Source organism: Pinus tabuliformis, chromosome X, assembly GCF_031772625.1.
Source record: "Pinus tabuliformis cultivar Carrire ecotype Pingquan chromosome X, CPIR1, whole genome shotgun sequence".
Classification (NCBI taxonomy): domain Eukaryota; kingdom Viridiplantae; phylum Streptophyta; class Pinopsida; order Pinales; family Pinaceae; genus Pinus; species Pinus tabuliformis.
The window spans coordinates 1,586,583,947-1,586,599,227 of record NC_142308.1 but is presented as its reverse complement, the minus strand read 5'-3'; positions in this window follow the sequence as shown (position 1 = coordinate 1,586,599,227).

The window sequence follows — 15,281 nt, the reverse complement described above, 5'->3', positions numbered from 1 at the left end:
CCATTCTCATTCATTCTTGAGCAGGTATTGAGCAGTGGAGGCAGGCAAGCAGTGGAATAGATTTGGAGATCAGATCTTAGCTGTATTGTGTGTAACAGGTGGAGCTAGTACTGGATTGCTTGTGATAAGCATTGTACTTTGTAATGTTACATGGTCTCAATCATTAATATACAGATAGTGTGGGGTTTTTAGCGAGATGCTTTCCCCGGGTTACATACTGTGTTAATGTGTGAATGCTCTTGATGTTTTATTGTTATTGATGCTGCTATATTGATGATCAACGTAGAGGAGCTTATGTATTGTGTATGTATTCCGCAATAGTACATGATCAGGATAATATCTGTTGAATATGTGTTAAATTATTCAAAATTTCTACAACAATAACATACCATTCCTAGATGTTATTATTACTAGAAAATAATATGGTTCTTTGGGACATCAATTATTTAAAAAGAAAAATCACAGAGAGAGTTATCTCCATGTTCATTCCTATAATCATTTTTCTCAAAAGTTTGGTGTCCTCAATACTCTTGTTGTGAGATCCCTTAGAATATTTTATGTTGAACACCTGGAGGAGGAGAAGAAATAATTGACTTTAGTATTTGAGAATATAGGATACAAGGACAAGGACATCAGGAAGGCTATAAGAAGAGCAGAAAGAAAATACAGCTCCCTAAGCCCTTAAACAAGTTGTACTAAAGTCTACCTCCCTTACATTTAGGGAATTAATGACAAGATTTCATAGATTTTGGGCAAAAAGGATATAGCCACTCAATTCACAAAATTAGGAACTATCAGGCAAAGAATGAGATATGTGAAAAATAGTATTGATCAACATCAACTTAAGGGAGTCTATAAAATTGATTGTTCTTGTGGAAAATGTTATATTGGAGAAACAAGATGTTCTTTGCAATTAAGACTAAAGGATCATGAATCTAGCATTAAAAATGAAATATCCCACACTTCGTCCCTTGTTAAACACTACTCAAAAACTAAGCATCACGTTTTCTTGGAAAATGTTGGGATCATCACTAGAGAAGACAACTATCTTTAGAGAAATATCAGGGAAGCTCTTGAGATAATGAAATATCTACATAATCTAAATAGGTATGGTGGTATGGAGATTAGTGGCAATTAGTTTTCTCTAATCAAACAAACTGGTTCTTGTTGAACCCCATAATTGCTTCTTTTTGACACTCCTTTTTCCACCTTAATCCTTCCTTTTTGACCTTCATAAGTTACAATCTGGGTATCAATTTACAAGGTTGAAGCATAACATGTATATAATCATCATATATTTCATAAGTGTCATTTGTATTTATTATTTGACTTAATATCTACCTAAGCTACTGAATTACAATGATTCTACAGCTGATAAAAGTTTATGTTGCTAGATCCAAGGTATGATAGGTTCCAGAGCTCCATCCGAGAAATAAGGCACATGTGTAGATGGAAAATAATGAGTACAAAAATTAATTCCTATTTTTAGATGTTGGATCAATGAAAAAGGAACCTTATTATTTCGGTCAAAGGATAAGTCAAATGATGTGGAAGGCGTGAATCAAGCGAGCGAGATTCAGATTTTCCATTTCATGATTTGCTACATTGTTAGAAAATCATAAATAATATTACGATATCTTATCTCTTAGGTTAATTATAGTTGTGTTTATTAGCATATGCGTAAAGCTATGAAAAATTTTATTGCGTAAGGGTATTATAAATATGCCTCTCGGCATAGCTAAACAAGACGAGAATTGTATTTGTGAAGTACTCTGTTTTGTTATAAAAACTACGTTTCAACTCCATTGCTTGATGTGTGTTCCAATGTGTGAATAATCATTTCGTGAAATCTTTATAACGTTTCCTTCTTCTCATAGGAGCCCCCCTCGAGACAGTAAGGATTTTGTTTATTTACAGCTAGTATTTACGCACATAATTCTTTTAGATTTTTTCAATTTATTCAAGTGTTCAAGTTTTGATTTTAGATGCAGATTTGAAATTTTTTTACTAATCATTTTATTGATCAGGAAAGGAGAGATCTCAAATTCATATGGATAGAGCTTAATTCAAAATAGCAGTAGGAATTTAAGCTTTATATTGTAGTAGTTTTTAATCACAATTTTCATAAAAATAGATTCACTTATGAGCATGATTTAAAGTGTGATTTTACTTAAGTACAAGTGTGGGTTATGATTATTATTCAAGCAAGTATGATTTCCATTTGAATGTAATTTTCAAGAGTGAATTTCATTTAAGAAAGTGTGTTTGATTTTCATTACAACATGTGTGATTTTACTTTAAGCAAGTGTGTGAGTGATTTTATTTCAAACAAGTGTGAGTGTGATCTTATGAAGAAAGTTTGAAGTTTCTTTTAAGTAGGATGAAATTGTTATTTAAGCAAGGAGAGCATAATTGATTTCATTTTATATAAGCAATTTGTTTACTTATATAGCCATAGAGAAACATGTGCATCTTGATAACTCAAATTGATTTAGGCATTTAATAAGTGACAAAGACTTCTAGCACATACAGTGCACATACATTTCATCAATTTACTAGCCCTGGTTGATAATTTTATGTAAGTAATTTAACATCAATTAAATTACCAAACATTTTGGCACTATTTCTGAGGAAGTGTATATAGGAGTCCTTTTCTTTTCATTAAAAAAAAAACTTCAATCACCTCCCACCCCCACTATATCACATGGTGCAGTGAGAGCCACACATCCACCTCATGAATTCTTATTTTTGTAGGTAGAAGAAGAGGTAAAAAAATGGTTGAAGAAATGGATGGAGACAATGACAATGAGGAAGATACTTTTGGATTTCCCATTCAAGAAACTAATATCAATGTTCATATGAAAAACATCCCTCCATCCATACTTCCTAGATTCAAAGGTATGAGATCAAAAGACCCGAACACCTTTTTTTTCGAATTTGAAACACTTTGTAGATCTTTTGGCTACTCATTACACACTCAAAAATTGAATTTGTTTCTGGAAACATTGAAGAATAAAGCTCTTAAATGGTTCATGACTTTAGGAACAAATTCTATAAGGACACGCCATGATATGAAAAGAGTATTTTTGGAAAAATATAAATATTATTGCATACATCATGACCTTAGAAGTGAAGTCTTTAAGATGAACCAAAAAGAGGATGAAAGCCTAGAATATTTAGTGGATAGATTTACTTATGATATCAAAAGATCTAAATTGCATAGTTTAGGATCAAGCACATTAAAAAATCTCCTACTAAATGAGATAAGGGATGCATGGATTGATATTCTTAACGTGATGGGAAAAGGAGATTTCTCTCTATTGTCATTTGAAGAGATTTGTGAACTGTGGAAGAACATATCAAGAGGAAAAACACAGTATGGAAGATCCCCTCAGGATCCAGTTATGGAAAGAGTAAGTAAGTCAACATCGCTATTGGTAATTCAAATTGATATGCTAATAATTAAAAAAAAAGCAAAAAGTTGAGAATGTTGCTTCATTTATATTTTGCCCTAAATGCAGAAAGAAACATGCTTTTCATGAATGCCCACTTGATAACATTAAAATTTGTGAAATATGTAAAGGATCACATACTACTAAAGATTGTCCATCATTACCAGGGAGCAAACCAAACATTGGAATAATATTTTTATGTATCTCTAAGGAGACTATGGCAGCCTCAACAACCCAGTATGATGCAAGATCTAATTTCACAATTTCAGGGTTATTCACAACAATATCAAAGTAATTGGCAAACATCCTTGCCTTGGCAACCTTGGCCATCTCAATCCCAACCTCAAAACCAATATTGGAAACAAGGTTGGAAAGGGCCTTACAGAGGAAATCCACCGTATCCTCAATGTTCTCCTAGTTATCCTCAATACAAATCTCAATGTTATCCATACCATTCACCTCTGTCACAACACCAATTTCACCATCAGTTGACCTCAATTCAACCTTTGTCATTTCCAACCACACAAGCACCCCAAAGATCCATTCCCACTTAACTACTTGAAAAACCATTTCAAATCCCCAACAATAAAACACCTCAATCCACTTACAATGTTGAGGCATTGCAAAATGATTCTCCAACTACCACTGAAGAACAACAACCAGAAAAAGAAAATTCATATAAGGTCCAAGAATCATGGATGCTTGTCGATAAAGAGCAGTTGTTGGAACATGAGATTGAAAATTTTCTTGCATGCCTATCACTAGACTCTATGAATGGAGATCACATATCTAAAGACTTGCATGGAATGATAACAGGAAGCCAAGGAAGGCAAGATTACATTGAATCTTGGTTCAACACAATCATTGGATCTCAGTATTCAATTCTTCAGTATTTTCTGACACCATTTCAATCAAGGTAGTTGGTATCTCACATACTGGCTCATATCAAAGAGTATATTTCAAACCTGAATATGAGTTTATCTATCATCTTATTACACACATGGTTTCATTGTAAGTTTTCATATACTTGAAATAGATTTCTTTTTCAAGTAGAGTAGGACATATAAAAAATAAAAAATAAAAAGTAAAGAGAAAAATAAGTCCTATTGTTAAAACTAGCTTGCTCGCGCAATTGGACATGAGCTTTTCTTGAAACCCAGATAATTGGTGAGCAAATTTCACAATAAGTTCTGCAATTTTATGATGGTTTCAATATTTTATTATGGTTCTTCAAATCATTTTTGGTTCTATGCTTGTGTTGGCTGATGTGGGATTCCTTATGGTCTACCTACCAACAAGATCTTGTCCCATCGACCTCAACACCTTATTTGGGATCAATATCTGAGATTATTTGGAGTGCCTTGGAACTTGCATACATCAATGGCAAGCCTCCTTATTGACAACAATGGGAATACAACAATGTCTCTTGATTGTTAGATCGTGTAGTTGACCTTCCTTTTAAATGGCCATAGATTACGAGTATATCATAAACCATTAACAAAGGAGGAATTCATAAAGGATATGCAAGAAAATTTTGATTTAAAGCTGGTTAAGGAAGACTCTTCTTCCTCTCCAACTTAGCCTTCTATTTTTCTAAAAATGCGAATACAACAATGTCTCTTGATTGTCAGATCTTGTAGGCGACCTTCTTTGTAAATGGTCATAGATTACGAGTATAATGCAATTTTTTTTTGATTTAAAGCTAGTTAAAGAAGACTCTTCTTCCTCTCCAACTTAGTCTTTTATGTTAGGTCCCTATAATACTAGTGTAACCCCTTATTGTTATTAGTACAACCTCCTTATTATATTGTTGTGCCCATGTAGTGCCATATTGTTATTATTGTGCCCTTACATTATTATTGTTATGTTGGCTCTGATTATATATATAAAAAGGAGGTCTTGTCATTTGTATCATACAAGAATTGTTCATTTGTGTAATGTAAAGGAGGTTGCCCCGTCAAAGAGGTTGAATTCTAAGGCATTCATCTATCTTTTCTATCTTTTTGCGAATTGGTTTCATAACATTTGGTATCAGAGCTGTGGATTCTAGGGTTTCGTTGCTCCAAACATGACATCATGGAATTTTTGTTATAACTTTTTCACTACGAATTTTTAGAAGCTAAAAAAAAACCCATTTCAAAAGAAATCGATCTGAACTGTGCATCCAAATTTGAGATCTTGTCTTGTTATATTTTCGGAGATATGATCTGATGAAGTTAGGGTTTTTGCAAGCTCCAGAATTCCATCTCAAACAGGTCATCTTGGAATTTTCGCTCTAATATTTGATATACGAAGGTTCAAACTCGGAAATTAAAACCCATTTGAAACAAAATCTTGGTGAAGCTTGGGTCTGAATTTCAGCTCTTGTTTCGCTATATTTTCAGAGATACAGTCCAAGACATTTGGGCTTTCTGCAGGGTTCAGAATTACATCCCAAACAAGTGATCTGGGGAAAATAGTCATACCTGTATCTCTGAGCATCAGATTGAAATTACGTAAGAAGTTACAGAAAGAGAACGAATTGTAGTTTTATGTGTATATCTTTCAGATCCAAAGGTCAAACCAGTGACATGCGACACTTCATGCAAGTTCGCTCTTCTGAAAAGGTCTATAATTAGGTTATCACGGGATATTGGGAATAAATCTTTCTTCAGGAATCCAATTGAAATTAGACTTGTGGAGTTAGAAAGAGGACTCAGAGGGCCATTACAGACTCAAATTTCAGAACTTAAATAAATGAAAATACAGATTTACAGTTGTTTCAAGATTGAGCTCCTAAAATCAAGAAAAATCGAGATGAGGAAGTTTGATGGCAAGGATCCGGTAAATTGGATACTATAGATGGAGAAATATTTTGATCTACATGGTGTACCACTGTTACAAAGGGTATGTATTGCATCTTCATATTTAGAAAAAGATTAATTTTTATGGTATAAAGGGTTTTGTTCTCGTAAACCACTTGTTACGTGGTCAATTTTCATGGAGGAAATTATAGCACATTATGAGGATACAAAGAGCAACACCTTCTTTAGAGCAACACCACAATAATTGGAAGAAAAAAAATCAAAAGGGCTTTGTTACAAAGTGGAAAGAAAAATTATGGCAACACGGAAGTCTACCCCTCACAACTATAGAGATGTAAGTGTTGTTTCTCCTAGCCTTCCACAACCTACAAGGGTTACACCACAACAATTGGAAGAAAAAAGAGAAAAAGGGCTTTGTTACAATTGTGATAGCAAATGCACTAAAGGTCATAAGTGTGCTGAGAAGAAATTATTTTACATAGATTATGAAGAGGAGGAAGAAAATGATCAAGAAACATCAAAAGAAGAGGATATACACCAGGAACCAACCCCAGAGAAAGAAGAAATGAATCCGACCATATCTTGTAAATCATTGGCAAGAATTACCACTCCTCAAACTCTCAAGATAGAAGAACATATCAAGAAGAAAAAGGTTCAAGAAGTGAAAGATCACATCAAGAAATAAGAAATGAATCCGACCATATCTTGTAATGCATTGGCTGGAATTACCACTCAAACTATCAAGATAGAAGGACATATCAAGAAGAAAAATGTTCAAGAAGTGAAAGATCACATCAAGCATCAGGAAATGAATCCAACCATATCTTGTAATGCATTGGAAGAAATTACGACTCCTTAAACTCTCAAGATAGAAGGACATATCAAGAAGAAAAAGATTCAAGCAGTGAAAGATCACATCGAGCATCAACAACAAGTTCTCCAACTTTTAAAGGATAACGCCACTTTGGTGCAGAATCGAATGAAATAATGGGAAGATCAACATTGTAGTGAAAGAAGTTTTGATGTAGGCGATTGGGTATTTTTACGGCTACATCTCAAGCAAGCTATTTATGAGAAGGAAATGTTGGCAATACTATATGCACGTAAGAAATGGCGACCTTACCTAATGGGAAGACACTTAAAGGTAAAAATGGATCATGATAGTCTTAAATACTTTTTAGAACAAAGATTATCTTTAGAAGAGCAGAAAAAATGGGTCACAAATATGTTGGGTTATGACTTTGAAATCATCTACAAAAAAGGGAAGAAAAATGTTGTTGGATATGCATTCTCAAGAAAGGATGAGGATGTGGAAGCGTTGTTTTGTGCTATTTATATTATCCAACCAGATTGGATAAACGAAGGAAGGGATGAATGGAAGAAGGACGAATAAGTGTGGCCACTCATTCAAAAGTTGCAGAAGATCTCAGTTCAAACAATATTGCTAGAACTTGACAAGGAAGGAAAAATCATATTGGAGCTTGGAGCAGTCATAGAAACAAGAACCTGACAGCTACGAAATGGATCAATTTTAGAGTATCTCATCAAGTGGAAGAACTTATCTGCTAAATATTCCACATGGGAGGACAAGAATTTTATACAGAAGCATCAAGAACTACTCAAGCATTGAGGACAACACTTTTTGAAGGAGAGGGGCATGTTAGGTCCCTATAATACTAGTGTAACCCCTTATTGTTATTAGTACAACCCCCTTATTATATTGTTGTGCCCATCTAGTCCCCATATTGTTATTATTGTGCCCCATAGAAGCCCACTATTGTTATTATTGTGCCCTTATGTTATTATTGTTATGTCGGCTCCGATTATATTATGACCCCTTAGGCTCCTATATATAGAAAGGAGGTCTTGTCATTTGTATCATCCAAGAATTGTTCAATTGTGTAATGTAAAGGAGGTTACCCCTTCGAAGAGGATGAATTATAAGGTGTTCATCTATCTTTTCTATATTTTTATGAGCTGGTTTCATAACACATACATCAATGGCAAGCCTCCTCATTGACAACAATGGGAATACAACAACGTTTCTTGATTGTCAGATCTTGTAGGTGATTGTTTCTGGGAAAACTAGTGTCTTTCCAATCTGCTAGTCCCACTAAGATGGGTAGCTATCTTAGAAACAAACAATCAAAGCACTTTGCGATTTCCTTTATGTATGATAGATAAGAGAGAAGCAAAGGGGGCCAACCTGGATCTTCCGCTTGATTCCTTGCTTGATTTCTCACTCCCTTGATAGAGCTTGCGACTCCTCTCCCACTTGTCCTGCTTTAGAGAATACCTGTAGAGACAAAGTAACAAAACACCATCAGAGCATCTCAATCTATAATATCATAAACAATGCAGAATCAGAAATACATTGACCATACAATTTCATTCACAAACAACAAGATTCACAAATACACGATTATATGGAGGAAAACTCAAAGAACTTTATTAATAGTAGAAGAGAAGATTACAACTCAGCTGTCTGATCTAGCATCAAAGCCCTCTTCACCTCATGAAAAGCAAGATCACCTAACAATACAATGCTTCTTCTCAAAGACAAACTAACAACACTTCTTTACAAATTACAAAATTCCAGCCTTTAGATCTCTCAGATGAGGGATCCATTTATAGATGTTTGCAGAGGTGTGAGTCAGCTCTGGGTTTTTGATTAGTGTCATTCCACTTATAGTTCTTAGTTCCACTTGGAGATTTCTTGAATCTCTTACTCATCCCTAGGCGAATTTAGAGAGGCAAGTGTCACAGAGGAAGTTTCTAGAAGATTCCATGAGCATCCACTTAGCAAACTGCCTCAGACATTTGTCCATTCTTTCTCATCGCAACCCACAAAAGGCCTCTTCAGTATGCATCGCACTTGGCTAGTGTAGGAGTCAGTATGCATCGCACCTTGACCAAGGAGCAGTCAGTATGGTCCAATTTTTGCTAGTTCTGAGTGGTTTTTCAGGTGGAACTTCTGGGAAATGATGTAATCAATTGACCATAATCTTTTAGGGTATGAAACAACACTTTTAGGGGTTAAAGAGCCCTTGGTTTATCAACATATATGATTGGGGTTGTAGTGTTCAAATATGTCTATAACAGTTGCCCCCTAAAGCATGAGATCATAAATCTTCTATTGTTGGGTGAAATGCTTTATCATGAGGATCCGAGGTATTCGAACTGGAAGGTGACCTGTATAAAATACAATACAATACATCATCATCATATTATTTTCATGATCTAGCTCAGGCGGGCATTCCCTTGCTCAGCTTTATAAATTCATTTTCATGTACATAGGACAGATAATCGTCTGTTGTTGCAGACTGGTGATTCCTTGTATGTAGAGTCATCATCCCTTAGCTTGGATGATCATTTGTGTAGCTTCATTGTACATTTGATTTCTTTATATTCCTGAATATATCGTAGCTCGGATGGATGAAACTAGATCTGGGGTCTTCAAACTCATTCAATATTTGCCCGATGTACAAGTTGATCCATGTGAAAAGATGTTCTGAAGTCAAACATGGAAAGACGTCGCCTGATTACCAACCAATGATGTAAGTTGTTAACGAGCACGAGAGGAATCACCGATAATGATAATGACCCTCAAGGTACTACAGTACAATTCACGTGGTGTGAATATATGATCTGACATCGAACACCACGTAAAATCTTTAAGTCGAAGGCCATCGATGTAAACTTGTCGCCGGAAGTGAGAAACTTGCCATTGAGGCATGCAAGCTTCAAAGTACTGAAATGTTTGTTTCTAAATCAACTTCTTGGATAATGAGATGATGTCAACAAGAAGTGACCTGTCGTAGGAGGGCCTTAATGTATCCCACATCTATGACATGAAATGAATCAAATGATTTTCTGGAGGTGAAAACGATCTGATGATACAAGGTTCAGGAACGACGGTCATGAAAAATGGAGGGTGAAGGTATTACAGTGGATGAGGCGTTAGCTGGGCGGTGAATTCTCTGAATGACTTCTCTTGAACATTTCGGCAACATTAAGATGGATTGGTAGTGTTAACCCCAAAAGATGGATGGTGTGGAGGACCAATGGTGATATGAACGGTGAATGGAATAACCCAACCCGACTCAATCATGGTGATGGAGTGAAAGTGTCATGTTTAAGAGCGACCTACTACCAATGAAGTTCTTCAAGTTTTATTCCCTTTTTCCCCAGTCATTGCTGACTAGTACCTCTTTATTTTTGTCAAGCTTGAGGAGGATAACATATTCTTGTTCTATAATTTTCCCTTCGGGCAAACCTGTCGCTATGTTTTAGTGAGCCTAGTGACAGTGAAACTTGTTCTTGTCCGGGTGGAAAAGTTTGTCGCTATTGTTTTAATGAGTTTAACAACAAGGATAACTCAGTCCTTTTCATGTTTAGAGAGTTTGAAAAGGGACAAAAAGGAAACTCCAGCAGTCCTTTTTCGTAGCATAATCCCTTAAGTCCGAAAAAGTATAAAATAATAAGAAAGGGATGACTTTTCGATCGCTTTAGCGAGTTGAAAAGGACAAGCACTAGATCTTTTTGTGTTATGATCGCTCAGGTCTAAAAAGATTAAAATGTAGAGGAGGGATGGTGCTTCCCCTTACTTTAACAAGCTGGAAAGGCCATTAGCTCGGCAATCTTTTCATATTTAATGAATCTAAAAAGAGCTTAAAAGAAACTCGTTTTTGAGGAACGAGTGATGTTTTCGGGTAGCAAATGGTTCCAGGTAAGTTTGGAACTTCTCAAAACATGGCAGTGTGAAGAGGGTGGCTAATAGAATCACTCATCGCAGCTGTTCTTCAAAAGGGTAAACAATCAAGTGGAAGCGTATGATTGGCCAAAAGAATGGAGGTGATCGTAAGAACACAACCAGGGCTTAAAAGGCTAATAGCATGGCAATAACAGAGGTCATTTAATAAAGGCGGGTTTATTTTTTAATAAGCTTGAACCTTGCGTTAACATATGCTCAGTGGTGAGTTTATTTTTTAACAAGCTTGAACCTTGCGGAAACATTGCTCATTAAAATGAAATTGAAAGAGGTTTGCATGCCCCCAACATGATGAAAAGGAGAGTCTCTTGTAACCATATGGAAGCTACTGAGGTTAGGCAGGATGGTTTCATCCGCAAAATAGACAAAACACTTCCTTGGCTTCGTCCGCAGAATAGACAAAGGTGCATGCCCCCTAAGCTTCGTTGCATCCACCAGACTACTCATGGAAATTAGGTGGATGGAATGAAGGTTCAAGAGATACCGATTTCGCTCGGAATCCACTGTATTTACAGTATTTGATAGAAAATAAAAAACTGAAGGATGATTAAGGTCGTTGGAATAATCTTTGTTGTTATCTTGAAGATGGGAACGATGGTGGTAATCTTCCCATGGTGCCTCTTCTATCATCATTGACTGAATGATTCCTTCGTCTGTAGAATGTATACGAGACCAAGGATCGGAAGAGGTGCCATACTCTAGAGACTTGTCTATCCAAACACTTGATGAGTGTTGATTTGGGTTTGCCACCCAGGCCCAGAAAATTGATTGCTACAAAATTTCTATGGGGCTTGGGGGCAACACTTGGCGATGATCCATACTAACAAAATGTTCAGAATTATTCTTAATCTTTGATGATGTAGAAGATATCATATGACAGGTTTCCACTGTGGCCACTTCCGCCAGATTACTCGGAGGCGGGAGGGAAAAAGTACCCATTAAGGCGGGGTCTTTTAGGAGACCTACTCCGACATTTTGAAGTGATTGAGAGCTTCCATGGATCATTGGAATGCTTCCCGTAGCTTGTGAACTATTGGGGAAAAGGGTTAGTTGGTCAACGATTTTAATTCTACCTTGGAAGGGAAATGAAACCTTTCTAAAATATGTTGACACAACAACAACCATAGTGTAAATTTAGGGCCTTCCTAGTAAGATATTGTAGTCGAGGTTTCCATCAATGACCTCGACTTCAATTTATATTGTTTTGCCCCCCAGTTCAACTTGCCAGTTACTTAATATCCCATACAACGTGTATGTTCTTCCATCGAACGCCTTTAATGTCGTTGATGATTGTGACAAGGGTGGTGAGCCTAAATTTTTCCAGCAACTCATTGACATAATATAGGTAGATGCCCCCTCATCAATGATTGTTCGATGAACAATTTTGTTGAGGGTTTTTACCTGTATAAGGAAAGTGAGTTGGGCTGGTAACTGAGGTTCATATCCTTTATGGTTAAAGGCCACAAGATTGGAATCCATTGGGTCAATCCCACCTATTGCTGATAACAAAGCTTGCTTTTGGGAGGGTCAATTCTGCAGCACTTCAAGTGTTGACATAGCGGATGGCGATTGAGCCAGATCCTCCACTATATTATAATTTTGTGCTGCTCGGGCACGAGGATTAAATGTCAATTTATGTACTACTCCCTTTGGCGGCTTTATAGTTAATTCAGGAATGATGGGTGGCACAACTTCTGACGAAGTTGTTGTCAAACTACTGGGTTGATCTGTAGCCTTGTTGTTCAACATCTGTGGATTCCCATAATCTTTATTCCTTGTCGATATCAAAGCATCATTTTGCTATTTCGAGATAGATAACATAAGCACTTGGGATGGGGAAGCATGATCGATAGCAACCATATTAGTTTCTGGGTTTGGAAACAGATCAGTCAATACCACTAAGGTACTTGAAGTTTTTAAAAATTTCTTGACCTCAGCTTTATGTGGACAATTTTTCGTATAATGGTCCTCATTACATATGAAACATGGCTGATTAGGTTTCTTTTGCCCAGCAGGGTTTCCAGAAGGTTTCTTAGGAGTCGAATCTTCCTGTTTCTTCTTTTTTTTTTTCCCTTTCTTCTTGCCCCCTGGTTGCTTTGGTTCTTTGCCCTTGTCAGATGACACAGCATTAACCTCCGAGGCAGGAAGTTTGTCATTTTCTTTTTGACTAGAGTTTGCAAGGGCTTTACCAGATGATCCTTTGTAGTTTGCGTACTTGAGGTACCAATCACGCCGTCACCGGCATGAGAGTCCCTGTTTGATTTAGGAGGGGGAGGAACGGAAAATTCTGGTCTAGGAGCATCAGGAATTTTGTCATAGAGCGTGCCAGACTGAGTGTAGATCAAGTCTAAATATTGTGCACGAGAAATGACTTGCTCTTCAGTGACAACTCCTCCTTTCGCCACATATTCAGTAATAGAAGGTAATAATGACTTAATAAACCACTCAGCTAGAAGCTGATCAGGAACATATGTCTTTACCATTCGATGATGACATCGCCACTCATGAATATGATCAAATATGTGAGTGGCTGTTGTCTGTTTAAAGTTGGTAAGGAGTTCTGTTCCCGTTTTGTACCTTATGGGTAACTAAAAGTGGGTTAAAAAGGTAGTGGCAAGGGTGTTGAAGTTATCAAATGAAGCTCTAGGCAATTCAATGTACCATTTCGCTGCCGGACTAGTTAGCATTCACTGAAAAAGGCGAAGCCTAATCGAATCATCATTGAGGGTGTTAGATGAACACCACAAATGAAAAGTCATTACGTGATTCGATGGATCTTCACCTGGATTTCCATTGAATTTAGGAATATCAAAGGGAAGTTTATGAGGAATTGCTGGCCACCAAGGGGCGTAAGCAATTGGATCGTTTGTCAGCTGGTTCAAATCTGGTAATTCTAGAGTTGCTACAAAAGGCAACTGTTGATTCAAGTTTGGTGAAGCATACCCAGGATAAGATGGGATCGCCTGAACAGTAGGTCTTTGCATACTAGCATAATGTATCTGATGTTGATAACTTTGATAAGGTTGATGGGCATAACCATTATAGTATGGTTGTTGATAACCGTTTTGAAAATGCGGTTGCCCATTACCTACAAAGCCTTGTTGCTCAGGTCCTCGGTAAGCTTGCTGGAATTGCGGTTGTTGATATTGCACCAGCCATGGTTGTTGAACCATTTGTTGTTGCCCAATACTAGATGATTGACCAAGATGCGGAGTGATAATACCTGTTTGAGCCTGAGTCATTCTAGTTAAGGAAGCACTAATCTGAGGTTGTGATTGAGTCGTAGGGACAAGAGGTTGTTGTACTGCAACCTGAGAGACTTGAGGTTGACATACAATAGGCTGTGCTTGTACTTGCGACATAGTCACAATAGTAGGTGTAGTGGTAATATTCGACACAGGTTGGGTTGGTTGCATTGAATATACAACCCTTGGTTGTTGAGGCAGTATTGGTACCCAACCACTGGATTGAACTCCAGTTTGACCTAAATTTTGTGGTGAGCTCTCATATGGTTGTTCTCCAGGAGGGAACAATGAAAAAGCATATTGCCCCCATATGGTGGTAATCCAGTGCTCAAAGGATAGATGGGCCTTTGAAGACTGGGCTGCCCAAATTGAAACTGGTATGCAGGATCAATTTGCTGAGCTTCAACATAAGAAATGCCAGATAGGATCCCGGAGGAACAAATAGGAACAGACCATGTCATCAAAACAGTCCCTGGGCAGACTCCATCTAGTGATTGATAACTAGTTGGGACAGATGGTATACCAGCAAACATCGTCGAAGTGGCAGCAGGGAGTTCTGCTGTGGTTGTATCAGATGACACAGTCTTAGATGTTGATGGTTTCTTAGACATATTTAGTCTATCCAAAAGATTTCCTAATGATTTGATAGGAACTTGTGATGAAGGATGATTAAAAGAACTAACTTCAGGAGTAGAAGGTTATAAGTGGATCCCTAAAGTGATTGAAAAGTCATCCCTTTCGTATTATTTTATACTTTTTCGGACTTAAGGGATTATGCTATGAAAATGGATTGCTAGAGTTTCCTTTTTGTCCCTTTTAAAACTCTCTAAACATGAAAAAGGACTGAGTTATCCTTGTCGTTAAACTCGTTAAAACAATAGCGATAAACTTGTCCACCTGGACAAGAACAAGTTTCACTGTCGCTAGGCTCGCTAAAACATAGTGACAGGTTTGCTCGAAGGGAAAATTATAGAACAAGCATATGTTATCCTCCTCAATCTTGACAAAA